Source organism: Balaenoptera acutorostrata, chromosome 3 (assembly GCF_949987535.1).
Source record: "Balaenoptera acutorostrata chromosome 3, mBalAcu1.1, whole genome shotgun sequence".
In the NCBI taxonomy this organism is placed as follows: Eukaryota; Metazoa; Chordata; class Mammalia; order Artiodactyla; family Balaenopteridae; genus Balaenoptera; species Balaenoptera acutorostrata.
Window position 1 is genome coordinate 181,092,974 of NC_080066.1, and position 16,922 is coordinate 181,109,895.

Genomic DNA, 16,922 nt, shown 5'->3' on the forward strand with positions numbered 1-16,922 from the left:
AGGCACTAGAAGTGCTTGCTGCGCTTGCATCTTCTGGAGCGAAAGTCCTGGCTAGTTCCCAGGAGCTCCTCCGTCGGGCTCTGAAGCTGGTGGTAGGCAGCAGGTGTGCAGGACTCTCACTGGGACTACCTGAGCATTAAAGATGGTGTGTCGTCACGCACATTTCATTGATTTCCGCATTTTCACCCAGCACAGTTCATTGTCAAAGCCATCCTCCAGTGAACACCACAAACTAGTCAGCCTTTAGGAAACAGGTTGGAAATCTAGAAATGCTACCCCCAAGGTTTTTGCAACGTTTTTTAAAAAGATCTTTACAAAATCTTTGTGATGCAAAAGGCAGCTTCCTGTGCTGGAGAGTCTCTCTCCAGCGCTCTTGCTTCTGAGGTTGGTAGCTTGCAGAAAGACTGCAATGCAGCGGTTGCCAAAGTCTCTGTTAATATGGCAACAACCGGCGGGGAGGTCTTTTGCTCCCCTTCACAGCTGCTACCTGTGGCCTGCAGTCTGAAGGGGAGGGGGTAATGAAGGCGACGCTCCCCTGGACTTAGCCGTTTAGTGATGAGGACAGAGGCAGTTTTGCGGACACTGTGCCAGCACAGGCATGTCCTGCAGCGGCTCTGTTAAGTTCCCGGTGCAGTGGGCTGCCTGGGGATGTGAGGCTGAAGATGCCTTTGCAGGTTGTGCACGGTAATTTTGTTTTCTTCTCTGTGTTCATGGTGGATTATGAGAAGGTAAGGGACTTTAAAAACCATGCATGATGTGTATTTTAAATGTTTATCAATGTCCCTGATGAAGGTAAAGAATTATGACTGAGTAGATCTCTTCTGAACCTGAGAAATAAAACTTTGATTTCGTATTAAAGACAGTCTGGACATTTGAACAACTACCTTATTTGTGTTGACAAATGCCCTCTAAATAAATTAAAGATGTTCTTTAAAGAGATCTGCTTTTTCTTTGACTTGCTAAACATGGTCGAATTCCAGAGATGTAGCTATGGATGTAGTATGTTGGTTTCTTTAACTTAAGCAGCGACAGTTTCATGAATCTGGCATGGAACATTTTGTTTTATAAAATCTCAGCCATATGGTGGAGGCTGATGCAGTCTGATCTCCCTGGTTCTCATCTGCCTTCAGATGAGCCTTTTCAGCGTGTGCAGCCCTGTCCTCATCCTGGGGTGAGTTGGATGCTACCTCCAGCTGTTCTGCTTTGTTTGTCTAAGAGGCAGGCTGAGAGTCAGAACTCAGGTTTATTTTGCTGTGAGTTGGTGGCCCCAAACTGTAATAAATGCATTACGGGTGGTCATTTACATGTGCAACGCCTAGAAATATAATGTCATGGTTACCATGGCGACTGCATGCATTCTGAAAAGCTTATGAATGGGTTCTGAACCTTCTGGCATTTTAAGTGAGATGTTCCAGCTGAGAGCCTACATTCATGATCAGTGTAAATAAATTCAGCTTCCCTTGAGCAGCACATCCTTTCTCTTCGTTTACCAGAGTTGTCCTTTCGGCCCAGTTCTTCCTCTGGTGACATCTGCCTTGGTCTCTTGGTTCCTGGCAACAGACTGTGGCTGAGAGATGGTTTTCTGCTTGAGGTTGGGGACTAGCCTGTGTGCATGCAGTATCCCAGCCCTCCGTGTGCGGGCAGCGTAGGACGGACTGGCACGTCCATGTCTCCTGGGGGCTGGCAGTCCTCGACATACCCAAAGCATGGCCGCAGCCCTGTGTGCTGGTGAGGTTCTGGCAGAGCTCTCTCCATCTGCAGAGCTTCTTTCCAGCAACACACCCCAGGGCGCCAGGAGAGCCTGACTTCCAGAGAGGGGGCCCTGTCTATTTCTGCTTCCAGGATATCAGGATGGTTGGCTTTGGAGGGGGAGGCCCAAGTTAGAAAGACCCACACTCAAAGTGCCAAACTTGTGAAAATAATAGACGAAGGCCTATTCTCTTCATTACCAAAGGATCGTTTGCTGGTTGTTAGAAATATGTGTAGCATAGTTTGTTTGAAAACCAGTTGCCCTGTGCATTTAAACTGTATTGATATCTCGATTGCGTGGGACTGAAGTATCTGTTTGCTAATATTTTGTAAAAGGCGCCCAGACAGCCTGCTGCCTGGGGGGCTGAGGTCTGAGGCAGCCCTGGGGACGAGGACGGCTGCTGAGGCCCTCGTTCCTGAGCTTAGCCCCACCGGTTCGGGAGGACAGTTCACCCTTGCAGAGAGCTCATTTTTGCTGTTAACAAACATTCAGATCATATCGTTTGAACTTTCAACTTGAAGGAGAGTTGACCTCTCAGGCTCACGTCAGTGGGTGTGTTGCAGTGACTCACCTGTTAGGAATGAGGAAGTTAGGAATCTTCATCTAATTCACTCCCTTTATTTTACAGATGAGGAAACTGAGGCCCAGAGAAGTTATGCCACTTGGTTAAGGTCCCAAAGCAGGTGAGAACCAGATCTGGGATCAGAAACCTGGCTCTCTATCCTCCTCAGGATCGCTTTCCTGACAGAAGAGGTTTGCTCTCAGTTCACTGTTTTTTGCTTTCCTTTGACGGAAAAGAGGCCTATCATGATAACTGGAATAGCACTCTAATTTGTAATTTAAAAAACTCCTGCCTTCCCTTCCTTCTTTCCTCCATCAGCCATTGAGCAGCTCCTGCTCGCTGTGCTGCAGACTTCAGGGATGGGGGTGGGGGAGGGCGCACCCTGTACCCCCAGGCCGCGTGCTGTGCTGAGCGATGGGCGGCGGGTGTACCGGAACTCACAGCCTGGGTGTCGAGATGAATTCTTCCTCCACAGCTGCACTTCCGCCTGCCTACGGTATTTTCCAGCGAAGCTAAGTGCCCAGCGGTCTCCAGGGGTGAACTTGAATCATCACCTATCGAATCAAGGTCACGATACTGTATTTACTAAGGCAGAACAACATAGCAATATTAGGTGCAGCTTACGAGTCACAGCTCATTGCAAGTAATAAGAGGTGCAGCTCACAGGGCTTGAAATGCAGCCTGACGTGCCAGATGCCGGTTCACCCAGATTTTTAATTTGCCAGCCTTCAGGGAGATCGGGCTTGTATCACAGCCTGTGTTTTCCTAAATGGCCTCAGTGGTGCCTCCCATCCTGTGGACTGTCTCACAGTGGGACTTTGGCCGGGAGGTGGGTCTCTCGCTGTTCCTTCTCTATGAACCTGGGCCAGGTGTGTGACCTGCCTCACCCAGTAGTAGGGCAGAAGTGATGCTGTGTGACTTCCCAGCTAGGTCTTAAAAAAAAGGTTCAGTTTTTGCCTGGCTTCTCTTCTGGGGACACTTGCTGTGGGGAAAGCCATGCTGTGAAGCCCAGCTAGCCCGGGCAGGAAGGGCACATGGCAAGGCCCCAGTCAGCAGCCCCCCGGGACGGGCGAGTGAATGGCCGGGCAGGCGACTCTGGCGTTCCGCTTTTCTCGCTTCCCAGCTGAGGCGTGCTGTCGGCACTGTACCCGGTCCAGCAGAGCCCCAGCCCGCAGAGCCTGTGGACGTGACGAGTGGGGGTTAGGCCGCTCCGTGTTGGGGTGACTTGTTACGAAGCCTGCTTACTGCAGTCTGTAGTGTTTCCATTCACCAGTATTAGACGTGGCATTTTATTACATGCTAGGTGTAGAAAGCTTAAGAAATTACTGTTTTTTAAAAAATGATTAACCTTAGGAAAAAATTTTAATAACAGCTTTTTGGAGATAATTTGCATAACATAAACTCTACCCTGTTATGGTGTACACAGTTCAGTAGTTTTTAGTATATTCCCAGTTGTTCATCCAGAACAGTTTTTATCATCTCAAAATGATAATCAGACTCTTAATCTAATTTACTCAACAGACAAGTACAAATGAAAGATTAGGATTCCTGTGCATTATGTTAAACTGTGGTGCTGGGTGTCTAGGACCTAGTAGGCGCTCAGGCCATGTTTGCTGATACATGAACTCAAATTGAAGCTTGAAGGTGATAACCTGACGGGTTGAATTGGGTTTGGCTGCAGTGCTTGGAGCATCTGTTATGTGCACGGGAGTTCACCCTGGGTGTTTGGTAAGAGGTGAGCCTTGAACTGGGTTTTCGTGGAGGGGAAGTAAGGAAAGCGTGTGAGGGGCAGAGACTGTGCTACAGTGGGAAGGACATCTCTGGCTGGGTCCCTGTTGGAGGAGAATGGAGCACGGGGTGTCTGCTGGGCGGGGGCAGGTTCAGATGCATGCTGTGCCTGCGCGTTCCTCCCCCACCGCGCGTACCGCACACATACTCGCGCTCCTGCCTGCCCTCCCGTGGGTGTGCGCTGTTCCCTTTCATGCGTGCACACGCGGAAGCTGACCTCCTGGGCGGAAGGAAGCCGAGGCATGACCCAAAGAGGAAAGGGCTGCTGACAGCCTAGACCAGGGGTCAGCACACTTTTTCCGTAGTGGGCCAGATAGTAAATGTTTTAGTCTTTGTGGGCCAGTCCTGGGTCTCTGCTGTTGTAGGACATACGTAAACCAATGAGCATGGCTGTGTTCCAGTAAAACTAGTTACAAGACGGTGGACCCAAGTTTGCCTGCCTCTGGCCTACACGAATCCATCCGAGCCACCTGCCTGGTCGGTGGTCCCAACGCAGACGTGGCTTGTGCCGCCCATCTCCTGCTCAGGCTTGGAGGCCGTCGGACAGCTAGTTCTCGGCCCCTGGCTGCTGCCCCGGCATGAGCTTCAGCAGGGCAGCCCGCCCCTCCCTCGGCGTTGGATCTCTGGCTCGGTACACAGCAGGGACTCAGCAGTGTCCGAAGCCCCTGAAAAGTGATCGGGCTGTCGCAGGTTCGGGGGGAGAGGTGGTGAGCCAAGAGGACAGAAGGAATAAGGCCAGTGGGTAGGTCCAGTAGTTTCTGGACCCCATTGCTTAGAGGCATGTGGTAGAATGTGGGGAAATCTGGAACGGTTTGGCCCTGCATGAAGAGCCCAGGACCCAAGGCATCATTCCACTTAAGTGAGATTAAATTACCTTTCAAGAGAGCTGCATCAGGAGCCTTAGAAGTAACCTTTCAGGTGGAGGACATTCCTGCTTTTAAATCTTGGGAAACACTGTGGGTTTTTTTGTTTTTTTTAATGAGGACTCATGTAAGCTAGGTGCCTTACCTAAGAGCCTAATAATCAGGTCTCTAAAGCAAGTGCCTCAGCAAACAACAAGGTGTTCAGTTCCCCAGGTAATTTAGAGGAGATAAAGCCCCAGAGGGAAAAGCCGACACACTCTCGAACTGTTGACCCCTGTTCACGTCCAGATGAGGAGTAGCCGCTCATTTATGGTACGTGCATCAGGCACTGGTGTTGGAAGCCTGTGATCAACTAACAATGAATTCAACAGTATAATCTCATTTAAATTGTTCTTTGGCTTAGAAGAATAAAAATTACTTTAATTAAAGAAGGAAAGTATCTTGTCAAAAAAATGATATTCAATTAAAAATGACAATTTCACAGCCCTGCATATGTAACAGAATGGCATTTCACAGGCAAATTCATTAATTAGGGTTATTTTGCAAGGGTCTTCAGACCCTCAGATCGGAGTAAGCCCCCCTTTCACGTGCTTCCCTTGCGGCTTGTGCTCGGCCGTAGGACATCTGCGTAACGAGGTGACTTCTGTCTTCTGAGTGACCGCTTTTGTTCCTGAATGCTCAGCTCACAGAGAAAGGGTTAGGATGGGGCTTGGGTTTGCCGCACCGTGAAGACACGCCTCCTTGATACTCTCGATGATGGAAGACATGGATTGTGAAATGTTAAAACCTCAAGAAATTATTTCGTTCAGTCCCTCCCTGCCAGCCCTCTGTTTCACTGAAACCCACCCCAGAGAGGAGTGTCTGAGCCCTGGCCTCTGGGCTCCTGTCCAGCCTCCCGGGTGACCTTCATCCTCCAACCCCAGCCATGGGTCTTGTTGCCCAGAGTATAGGAATCTTTCTTAGCTTGGAACCTTAAGTCCAAACCCACAAGAACATTGCTTCCTTTTTTATTCTGCCTGGGGTTTTCAGAACGTCTAATAACGCTGGACAGTTTTATCATTCATCATCATGAGTAGCGTGGCTTATTACAGCTTGCAGCTACAGATCTTGGAGAGCAAATTCATTTTCTACATTCAGATTTGCTCATCTAAAAACTCTGTTTATAATATTAATTTAGAACAAGGCTTCTGTTATGAGTTGTGGAAAAACAGCTCCTGTATCCCCTTTAATAAAGATATTTTTGAAATGTGATTTAATGCGTGGAAGTGAATTACTGTTCAGGTTTTAGTTTGTTGCTTGGAAAAAAGTGTGAGAAGAAAAGCGTCTTTTTAATTTTCTTTTCTTGTTTTTTGGCTGCACCTCACAGCTTGTGGGATCTTAGTTCCCCAACCAGGGATTGAACCCGGGCCCCCGGCAATGAGAGCGCAGGGGCCTAACCACTGGACCACCAGGGAATTCCTGAAAAGTATCTCTTTTTATTTTTTAAAATATTTTTTATTTCTGTCCGCATTGGATCTTCGTTGCTGCGCGTGGGCTCTTCTCTGGTTGCGGCGAGCCAGGACTACTCTTCGTTGTGGTGCGGGGGCTTCTCATAGTGGTGGCTTCTCTTGCTGCGGAGCACGGGCTCTAGGCGCGTGGGCTTCAGTAGTTGTGGCGCACGGGCTCAGTAGTTGTGGCTCGCGGGCTCTAGAGCGCAGGCTCAGTAGTTGTGGTGCACGGGCTTAGTTGCTCTGCGGCATGTGGGATCTTCCTGGACCAGGGCTCAAACCCGTGTCCCCTGCGTTGGTAGGCGGATTCTTAACCCCTGCACCACCAGGGAAGTCCGAAAAGTATCTTTTTAACAAACGCATTTTCTAAGCTCTGGCCAGCAACCCTCTCATTCAATTAATATTTATTAATATTTATCAAGCACTAATATTTATCAGTATAGTATATTATTATATTTGTATATGTATTTACATCCTTGTGCTAAATATGTTAGTGTGTTTATGTATATGTTATACACTTACTATATACATAAATGTATACACACTAATTATATATACATATGTGTACACACTCATTAAAATCAAGCAGAAGTATAGCAAAAAGTTCGATACCCTAGAATTATATGGGATTTTTTTCCCCTGTAAAACCTATAAAATGAGCTATTGAGTTGATGTTCAGTATGAGCCACTTTTTAATCTGAGAATTTCAGAAATAGTTAATTCCTACCGATCCTTCAGTTTATGGCTTAGACACCCTCTCCTCAGGGAGGCCTTCCCTGCACCCACGCAGGGGGTCACTGGTGCATTCATCACGTGCTTCCCTTCAGTTTTCACGTCTCGTGCACGCACACCCACCCACAGTTACTTGTGTCCCTCCCCCCAGCGGCAGCTCTGGGGGGCAGGGCCCTGCCCTCCTTGTCCCCTGCTCCTGGCACGGTGCCTGCGCCACCCCGGCACTAGGCTGCATGCTGGGTTCCGAGTGAGACTGGGCACCAGAGTTTTCCTCTGAGGGGGTTGTCGTGCTCTGCACTGACCTTTCCTTTGTAGGGCAGTCTTGGAAGTTTTCAAGTGTTTTCCCATTCAACCAAGAAATCTTTCTTCCATGACTAACTTCCTATTTTTTCAAATGATTGAATACTTCTGTTTTCTCTCTCCTCCAAGGAGTTGGAAACTACTAAGAACAGATGACTTTGTATGGGTCCTTCCTTCCTCTGCTCTTCCCTCAAGTTCTTTTTCATGTAAGTGGACAAATATATTGTCGGGATAGCAGATTCAAATGGATCCTTCTAATTTAAGGATAGAAATTTTTGAGGAGAATGAGGAAGTTTTGAGAAATTAGTAAAACCTGCCCTGGTGCTGTGGATACTTTATAGGAAATTCTCTTTCGTTTTCCTCATGACAGGTGCTAGACTGTGAGAAGGGACCTACCATTCAAAAATATTTATCAGGCACTTATGGCCCCTGGGGTCAGACAAGCCTAGCTTTTGTCCCAACTGCCCGGGACCACCTGGGACCCAGCCGGGCGCTGTGTGCGGGGTGTGGTGCCGGGCGCCGCGGAGCCCCCGCGCGGAGGTGCTCGCTCCCTGCGCTTCGTCAGGGCGCTCTCAACTTGCTGGGTCTGTGCTGGCGTCGCTTAGCAGCACTGCTTTAACCTGCAAATAAAGATTTATTTTCATATTATTCTGATGGAAGATTTTATTAATGTAGGCATTTTATTCGTATAAAAGGTGTTGACAGTAGAATATTTTGTGTTCAAAATATTGATTCATTTTGGGGGAAACCTAAGGGATTTGATGTTGCATAACAAATCTCTATTTAAATTCACTGAGTAAACTGCAGTGAATCATAACTATATTAAGCCAAAGCCAACACTGCAGAATAGAGTTTATTTGAAAGAACAATTAGATGAAAATTTCAGGGTGACCTGGAAAGGTTTCACGCTTTTGTATAACTCTAAGTTAAAATAATATGATCAGTCGGATGCCACATAGGAAACTTTGTACTGGTGGGTCTAGCAATCTTAGCAGCAGGGGTCACATTTGATTAGGAAGTAGATTTATTCTAGAGGGTTTATGTAGCATGAAGAATATTAAATTCAAAGAGATCGTAGTGATATTTAAGATTTCACTGTATATCTTAAATTTTCAACTTGACTCTGTCAAAATATTTCTGACATTTTGTATTTTAAGACTAAAGTGAGTATGCAGTGGTAATGGATGTTTGGTCATGACTTAAGGTGAGTAGGACTTCAGAGAAACCTATCACAAGGCCAGAAACGAAACCAAACTCACCATCGCCTTGTAGTTCCAAACCGTGGCGTGTTTTACCCACGGGTAGTTTTAACTCTATTACCCAGTGGCATGGGGTAGTCATTTTATTCTTGAGTAGCTCCTTGCCTCCTCCTTGTTCAAATCCATTTGGATAATGCTTTTCAAAAGTAAGCAAAGTAATTCTGGTCAATTCTCATATTAAAGTGGCTAGAAACTAAGCAAATGATTATTTAAATGATGTGAGAAAATTCATTTTAGCCTAGCCAAGGTCTCAGTACCTTCCTTGAAGTCTGAAATGGCCTTACTTGGTTCAGCTAAAGGTGCTTTTTTTTGGTGCATCTGGTTGTGAGTGCCATTTGTTAGTCCTAAGGGAATACATAAACCCAGGGATGTCAAAGCTGAAATTCAAAGCAATGAAAAAAGGTGCTTGGTTTAAAAAAAGGACAAATGCATCTGCTAGGCATTACTGATGTCTTGGGAATTTTGAGGTGTGTATTTTGCTTATTGCTAAGGTATTAGGTGATTGCCCAGGATGTGAGCTTACAGGTGTCAGAGCCATCGTGACAAGCTACCACGGAGGCAGTGCTGGTCTGTGAGACCTGGGTTTCAGTCCTGGTGACTCTGACTTTGGACAAGTTGCTGAATGTCATTATTTTAGTTCCTCAAGAGACCAGGGAGGAATTTGGACTACTGGATAACATTTTTTTTTTTATGGCCTTTATTATGTTGAGGTAGGTTCCCTCTATGCCCACTTTCTGGAGAGTTTTTATCATAAATGGGTGTTGAATTTTGTCAAAAGCTTTTTCTGCATCTATTGAGATGATCATATGGTTTTTATTCTTCAATTTGTTAATATGGTGTATCACATTGTTTGATTTACGTATATTGAAGAATCCTTGCATCCCTGGATAAATCCCATTTGATCATGGTGTATGATCCTTTTAATGTGTTGTTGGATTCTGTTTGCTAGTATTTTGTTGAGGAATTTTGCATCTATATTCATCAGTGATATTGGTCTGTAATTTTCTTTTTTTGTAGTATCTTCGTCTGGTTTTGGTATCAGGGTGATGGTGGCCTCATAGAATGAGTTTGGGAGTGTTTCGTCCTCCGCAATTTTTTGGAAGAGTTTGAGAAGGATGGGTGTTAGCTCTTCTCTAAATGTTTGATAGAATTCACCTGTGAAGCCATCTGGTCCTGGGCTTTTGTTTGTTGGAAGATTTTTAATCACAGTTTCAATTTCATTACTTGTGAGTGGTCTGTTCATATTTTCTATTTCTTCCTGGTTCATTCTTGGAAGGTTACACCTTTCTAAGAATTTGTCCATTTCTTCCAGGTTGTCCATTTTATTGGCATAGAGTTGCTTGTAGTAGTCTCTTAGGATGCTTTGTATTTCTGCGGTGTCCATTGTAACTTCTCCTTTTTCATTTCTAATTTTATTGATTTGAGTCCTCTCCCTCTTTTTCTTGATGAGTCTGGCTAATGGTTTATCAATTTTGTTTATCTTCTCAAAGAACCAGCTTTTAGTTTTATTGATCTTTGCTACTGTTTTCTTTGTTTCTGTTTCATTTATTTCTGCTTTGACCTTTATGATTTCTTTCCTTCTGCTAACTTTGGGTTTTGTTTGTTCTTCTTTCTCTAGTTCCTTTAGGTGTAAGGTTAGATTGTTTATTTGAGATTTTTCTTGTTTCTTGAGGCAGGCTTGTATAGCTATAAACTTCCCTCTTAGAACTGCTTTTGCTGCATCCCATAGGTTTTGGATCATCGTGTTCTCATTGTCATTTGTCTCCAGGTATTTTTTGATTTCCTCTTTGATTTCTTCAGTGATCTCTTGGTTATTTAGTAACGTATTGTTTAGCCTCCATGTGTTTGTGTTTTTTACGTTTTTTTCCCTGTAATTCATTTCTAATCTCATAGCGTTGTGGTCAGAAAAGTTGCTTGATATGATTTCAATGTTCTTAAATTTACTGTGGCTTGATTTATGACCCAAGATGTGATCTATCCTGGAGAATGTTCCGTGCGCACTTGAGAAGAAAGTGTAATCTGTTGTTTTTGGATGGAATGTCCTATAAATATCAATTAAATCTATCTGGTCTATTGTGTCATTTAAAGCTTCTGTTTCCTTATTTATTTTCATTTTGGATGATCTGTCCATTGGTGTAAGTGAAGTGTTAAAGTCCCCCACTATTACTGTGTTACTGTCGATTTCCTCTTTTAGAGCTGTTAGCAGTTGCCTTATGTATTGAGGTGCTCCTATGTTGGGTGCATATATATTTATAATTGTTATATCTTCTTGGATTGATCCCTTGATCATTATGTAGTGTCCTTCCTTGTCTCTTGTAAAATTCTTTATTTTAAAGTCTATTTTATCTGATAAGAGTATTGCTACTCCAGCTTTCTTCTGATTTCCATTTGCATGGAATATCTTTTTCCACCCCCTTACTTTCAGTCTGTATGTGTCCCTAGATCTGAAGTGGCTCTCTTGTAGACAGCATCTAGATGGGTCTTGTTTTTGTATCCATTCAGAGGGCCTGTGTCTTTTGGTTGGAGCATTTAATGCATTCACGTTTAAGGTAATTATCAATATGTATGTTCCTATGACCATTTTCTTAATTGTTTTTGGTTTGTTCTTGTAGGTCCTTTTCTTCTCTTGTGTTTCCCACTTAGAGAAGTTCCTTTAGCATTTGTTGTAGAGCTGGTTTGGTGGTGCTGAATTCTATTAGCTTTTGCTTGTCTGTAAAGCTTTTGATTTCTCCAACGAATCTGAATGAGATCCTTGCTGGGTAGAGTAATCTTGGTTGTAGGTTCTTCCCTTTCATCACTTTAAGTATATCATGCCACTCCCTTCTGGCCTGTAGAGTTTCTGCTGAGAAATCAGCTGTTAACCTTATGGGAGTTCCCTTGTATGTTATTTGTCATTTTCCCCTTGCTACTTTCAATAATTTTTCTTTGTCTTTAATTTTTGCCAATTTGATTGCTTTGTGTCTCAGCGTGTTTCTCCTTGGGTTTATCCTGTATGGGACTCTGTGCACTTCCTGGACTTGGGTGGCTATTTCCTTTCCCATGTTAGGGAAGTTTTTGACTATAATCTCTTCAAATATTTTCTCAGGTCCTTTCTCTCTCTCTTCTCCTTCTGGGACCCCTATAATGCAAATGTTGTTGCGTTTAATGTTGTCCCAGAGGTCTCTTAGGCTGTTTCATTTCTTTTCATTCTTTTTTCTTTATTCTGTTCCGCAGCAGTGAATTCCACCATTCTGCCTTCCAGGTCACTTATCTGTTCTTCTGCCTCAGTTATTCTGCTATTGATTCTTTCTAGTGTAGTTTTCATTTCAGTTATTGTATTGTTCATCTCTGTTTGTTTGTTCTTTAATTCTTCTAGGTCTTTGTTAAACATTTCTTGCATCTTCTCGATCTTTGCCTCCATTGTTTTTCCGAGGTCCTGGATCATCTTCACTATCATTATTCTGAATTCTTTTTCTGGAAGGTTGCCTATCTCCACTTCATTTAGTTGTTTTTCTGGGGTTTTATCTGGTTCCTTCATCTGGTACATAGCCCTCTGCCTTTTCATCTTGTCTATCTTTCTGTGAATGTGGTTTTTGTTCCACAGACTGCAAGATTGTAGTTCTTCTTGCTTCTGCTGTCTCCTGGATAACATTTTAAAGATAATTTGAGTGTGCAAATGGCAAATCCGATTTTGCAGCATAAATCTGTATTGATTCCCACGACATCCTGAGTCAGTGAGCATGCCTTTGTTGGTGCACTCTATCTGGTAACAGACACAGTTGTTAAGCACATGGGTTCGAGGGGCAGACTGATCCCCGACTTGCTAATGTGTAATGTTGCGAAGTTGCTGAATCTTTGTGTTTCAGTTTCCTCATCTCTACAATGGAGTGGAAAAAGGAGAAAGGTATTTGTAGAGTTGTGAGGAATAAATGAATAACTACAAGATTAAATTAATACTAACTAATAAAAACTGTGACTAATGTGTATTGAGTGCTTCCTGTGTGGTAGGCACTTTCTAAGTGCTGAGGATACAAACCTGACGGAGACACAGTTGTGTCTTCAGGAGGCTCACAGTCAGGTGGGAGGGAGAAGGAAGCAAGGCTGGTACAGGCTTGTACGTGTTGTGATGGGCGTCCTCCTCGTACAGTACAGACCAGGGTTTGAGGAGGGTCACTTTCCCTGGGAAGGGAAGGTTCACAGGAATATGCGAGTTTAAGTCCACTTTAATTAAAAGGAGTTTAATTCCCCAGAAAGCAAGTGCTTGCCGTGTGTGCCTGGCACCTCGTCAAGTGCCAAGAGTTAGTGTGAATAGTAGATTTCAAGACATGTGAATGTAGTCTTGGGGATGAAGTGTCTGACAGGACAGTGGAGGGGATTGGAGAGAAGGAGCATGAACACAAGAGCAGAAAGGGCACCAGTGGAGCAGAGCTTGCAAGCCCACCCTGGTGTTGAGGGAGGCTGGCTCTCGGCAGAGCAGGGCCTGCTGAGCCAAGCTGGGGGAGGTAGACTCACACCCAAGGCCGGGTCAGAAGGACAGAGTGGGGAGGGAAGTGTGTGAGGGTGCATCGTGAATTTGAACGTGTTGGATTGTTAAATTAATTTGAGTTTCATGAGTTCTAGACTATTTCTTCATAAAAATTATGACTTTTAACCATGGCTTGTCTGTGGCTGCTTTCATACTAAGTATGTAAATGAATGGCCATGGATGTGTTCCAATAAAACTTTATTTATAAAATAGTAGCAAGTTGGATTTGGTCCTCAGGCCATAGTTTGCCAGTCCTGGTCTAGAGACAGTTTCTACATTACAGGACAGGGAGAGCGAAACCAGAGTCCACTAGCCTTACTGAAGTAGCAAAACAGAGATCAGAGTTTGGAGAGCACAAGGCAGCTAGCTAGGATTTGAGGGGCAAAGTATAGGGAGTAGGGAGCTACTTAGAGAACTCCAGAGATCTGCAGAAGGACCCCCTGAGATTTGGGCCGAGTGCTGATCTACACGTACATCAGAGGAAACACCTCAAAGCAAGGAAAAGAAGCACCAGAAAGGAGTGGACTCAACACTTTTTGGACATCACACAGAACTGAGATAGTTTGTGTTCCCACCACCCAGGGTGGTATCAGTTAGGTCCTTTTAAAGCTTGTTTTTTAATCTTTGTGAGGGTGGGTTCAGAGCAGCTTTTTCATTTAGGGCATCAAGTAGATTCCTCAGAAGGGTATCACCTTAGTAATGGGACTGAATCAGCCCTGGACTAAAAGACTGCTGCAGACTTGCCCTAACTGATTCCAGGTAACTTAACTGCATTCCCAGAACAAAGCCCCAACTATATTTAAAAGGATATTATGATAAAATCCAGCACCCAACAATGTAAAAAAGTTTGTGTCCAGCATCTAATAAAAATTACCAGGCATGCAAAGAAGCAAGAAAATATGATATTAACCAGGAGGAAAATCAATCAATAGAAACCCAGAAATAACAGATGATGAAATTAGCAGACAGGAGCATTAAAATAACTATTATAAATAAGTTCTACATATTCATGAGGAAAATGAGCATAATGAGTGAGTGATATGAAAAAGACTGAACTAGGACTTCTAGAGGTGAAAAATATAATACAGAAGTGAAAAATACAATAGATTAACAGCAAATTGGCTGTACAGAAGGAAAGATCAGTGAACTTCAAGACATAGCAATAGAGGACTTCCCTGGTGGCACAGTGGTTAAGAATACTCCTGCCAACGCAGGGGACACGGGTTTGATCCCTGGTCCGAGAAGATCCCATGTGCTGCAGAGCAGCTAAGCCCGTGCACCACAACTACTGAGCCTGCGCTCTAGAGCCCGCAAGCCACAACTACTGAAGCCCATGCGCCTAGAGCCCATGCTCCGCAACAAGAGAAGCCACCGCAATGAGAAGGCCGTGCACCTCAGCGAAGAGTAGCCCCCACTCGCTGCAACTAGAGAAAGCCCATTAACGGCAACGAAGACCCAGTGCAGCCAAAAATAAATAAATAAGGTAAATAAATAAATTTATTTTTAAAAAAAGACATAGCAGTAGAAACTATCCAAAATATGGTAGAAAGAATAAAGAAGATTGAACAAAATAACAGAGCATTAGTGACCTGTGAGACAAAATCAACTGTTTCAAGATATGTGTAACTGGAGTTCTAGAAGAAGAGGAGAGAATGGAAATGGTATTTGAAGAAACAGTGCTTGAAAAATGTCCAGATTTTTTGAAGACTGCAAACCATGATGCTCACAAACCCCAAATAGAGCAAACAGAGAAAATCATACCAACGTGCCACGTAATCCAATTGCTGAAAAACCAGTGATGAAGAGAAAAAAATCTTAAAAAGCAGCAAGAAGAAAAGAAGACATGTTACAGAGGAACAAAAATAACGTCAGAAGACTTCTGTCCAGAACTTGTGTAAGCCAGGAGACAACAGTGCTGTTTTTAAAGTAGTGAAAGGAAGAAACCTGTTAATTTAGAATTCTGTACCCAGTGAAAATATCTTTCAGAAATGAAAGTGAAATCAAAATTTCTAGGCCAAGAAATGCTGACAGAATTTATTGCCAGCAGAACTACAACTACAAGAAATTTTAAAGGAAGCTCAAGTAGAAGCAATGTGATACCAGATGGAAATTTTTACACAAAGGAATGAAAAGAACCAAAAATGGTCAATAATTGGCAGATATTCACACTTTTAATCTTTTTTAAATTGATTATTTAAAGCAAAAATAACAATGTATTTTGGGATTTATAATACTTGTAGAGGTAAATAAATAACAGCACAAAGGTTGGGAGGGGAGAAATGGAAGTACAGTGTTACTGTATCTCAAGTGGTATAATATTATGTGAAGGTAAACTGTGATGAGTTGAAGATGTATATTATATCTAGAAAAATCTCTCATCAGTGGGGAAAAAAGAAACATTAATTGCCAGTATCAGGGATGTAAAAGAGGATATTACAGATCCTACAGACGTTGAATGGGTAATAAGGAATGTTGTGAATAATTTTATGCCAATAAATTTGACAACCTAAATAAAATGAACAAACCCCTTGAAAAACATAAACCACCAAAGCTCACTCAAGAACAAATGTATAGCATAACTATATATTTATTAAAGAATTTGTAGTTAAAATCCTTACCTCAAAGAAATCTTCAGGTGCAGATGGCTTCACTGATAAGTATTAAACACTTAAAGAAGAAAGAATACTAAATCTGACAAAAACTTTTTCAGAAAATAGAAGACGAGCGAATGCTTCCTGTCTCATTCTGTAAGGCCAGCCTCATCCTGAAAGCAAAACCAGACAAAGACATTATAATAAAGGAAAAAGCACCAAGCAGTATTTGTCATATATACAGCATCCTCCATAAATTTTAGCAAATAGAATCCACTAGGCAGCATATAAAAAGGATGTTACATAATGATCTAATTTATCTCAGGAGTGAAAGATTGGCTTAACATTGGAAAATCAATCAATGTAATCCACCACAGTAATAGATCAAAAGAAAAACGAGAGTGAAACACAGAGATGGGAATGTGGAAAACACAAAGGGAAGGCAGGAGACTGGAAATAGTGAGCTCTGACACATGTATAATTGGTTCTGAGGAGAGAGGAGAGAGGATGGTGCAGAAGCAGTATTGGAAGAGATAATGGCTGAAAATTTTCCACAGATTATGAAAGAAGCCAAACCACAGATACAAGGTGTTCAACAAATGACTGGCAGGATAAGTAAAAAGAAATCCACCCAAACACATGGTGAAACACATGATTACCTATAAAGGAACAGTAATAGGCTTCTCAGCACAGGCAATGAAAGCCAAAAAGACGTGAGGTAATAGCTTCAGTACACTAGAAGAAAGAATTCTGTATCTTTTTTAAAAAAATGAATGAATATTGTGTAAAACATTAATAATGACAAAAAGATACACACATGCATACACACACAACAGTAGAATATAAGTTGGAAAGATGATGAATGGAGTTAGTATTTTAAGGCCCTTGCTGTCCAAGGGAAGGGTAAATATATTGATTAACATTGGACTTTGGTAAGAACCTGTACATTATAATTTCTAAAGCAATTACTAAAAGAATAGAAGCAATATGTAATTTCCAGATGACTGGGGAGCAGGGACTAGAATGATAACAAGTAATCCAAAAGAAGCAAATAGAAAGCCCCTGGTAAAATAATAGAGTTAAATC

At 43.1% G+C, this 16,922-nt stretch overlaps 1 protein-coding gene across 4 annotated transcripts in view; it reads left to right on the plus strand.

Annotated features, from left to right (window-relative positions):
• TRAF3 (TNF receptor associated factor 3) overlaps positions 1–16,922 on the plus strand; it is a 116,636-nt gene that overhangs the window by 41,273 nt on the left and 58,441 nt on the right. The window contains exons 2-3 of one of the 4 annotated variants that reach the window (XM_057543102.1): positions 2,379–2,433; positions 7,612–7,688. The exons of 1 other annotated variant lie outside the window; for it this stretch is intronic. The gene's annotated coding sequence lies outside the window, so the exon portion shown is untranslated. Of the gene's footprint in view, positions 1–2,378; positions 2,434–2,483; positions 2,504–7,611; positions 7,689–16,922 lie in introns of those variants that run through there. 2 more of the 4 variants (XM_057543101.1, XM_057543103.1) reach the window with 2 other exon arrangements.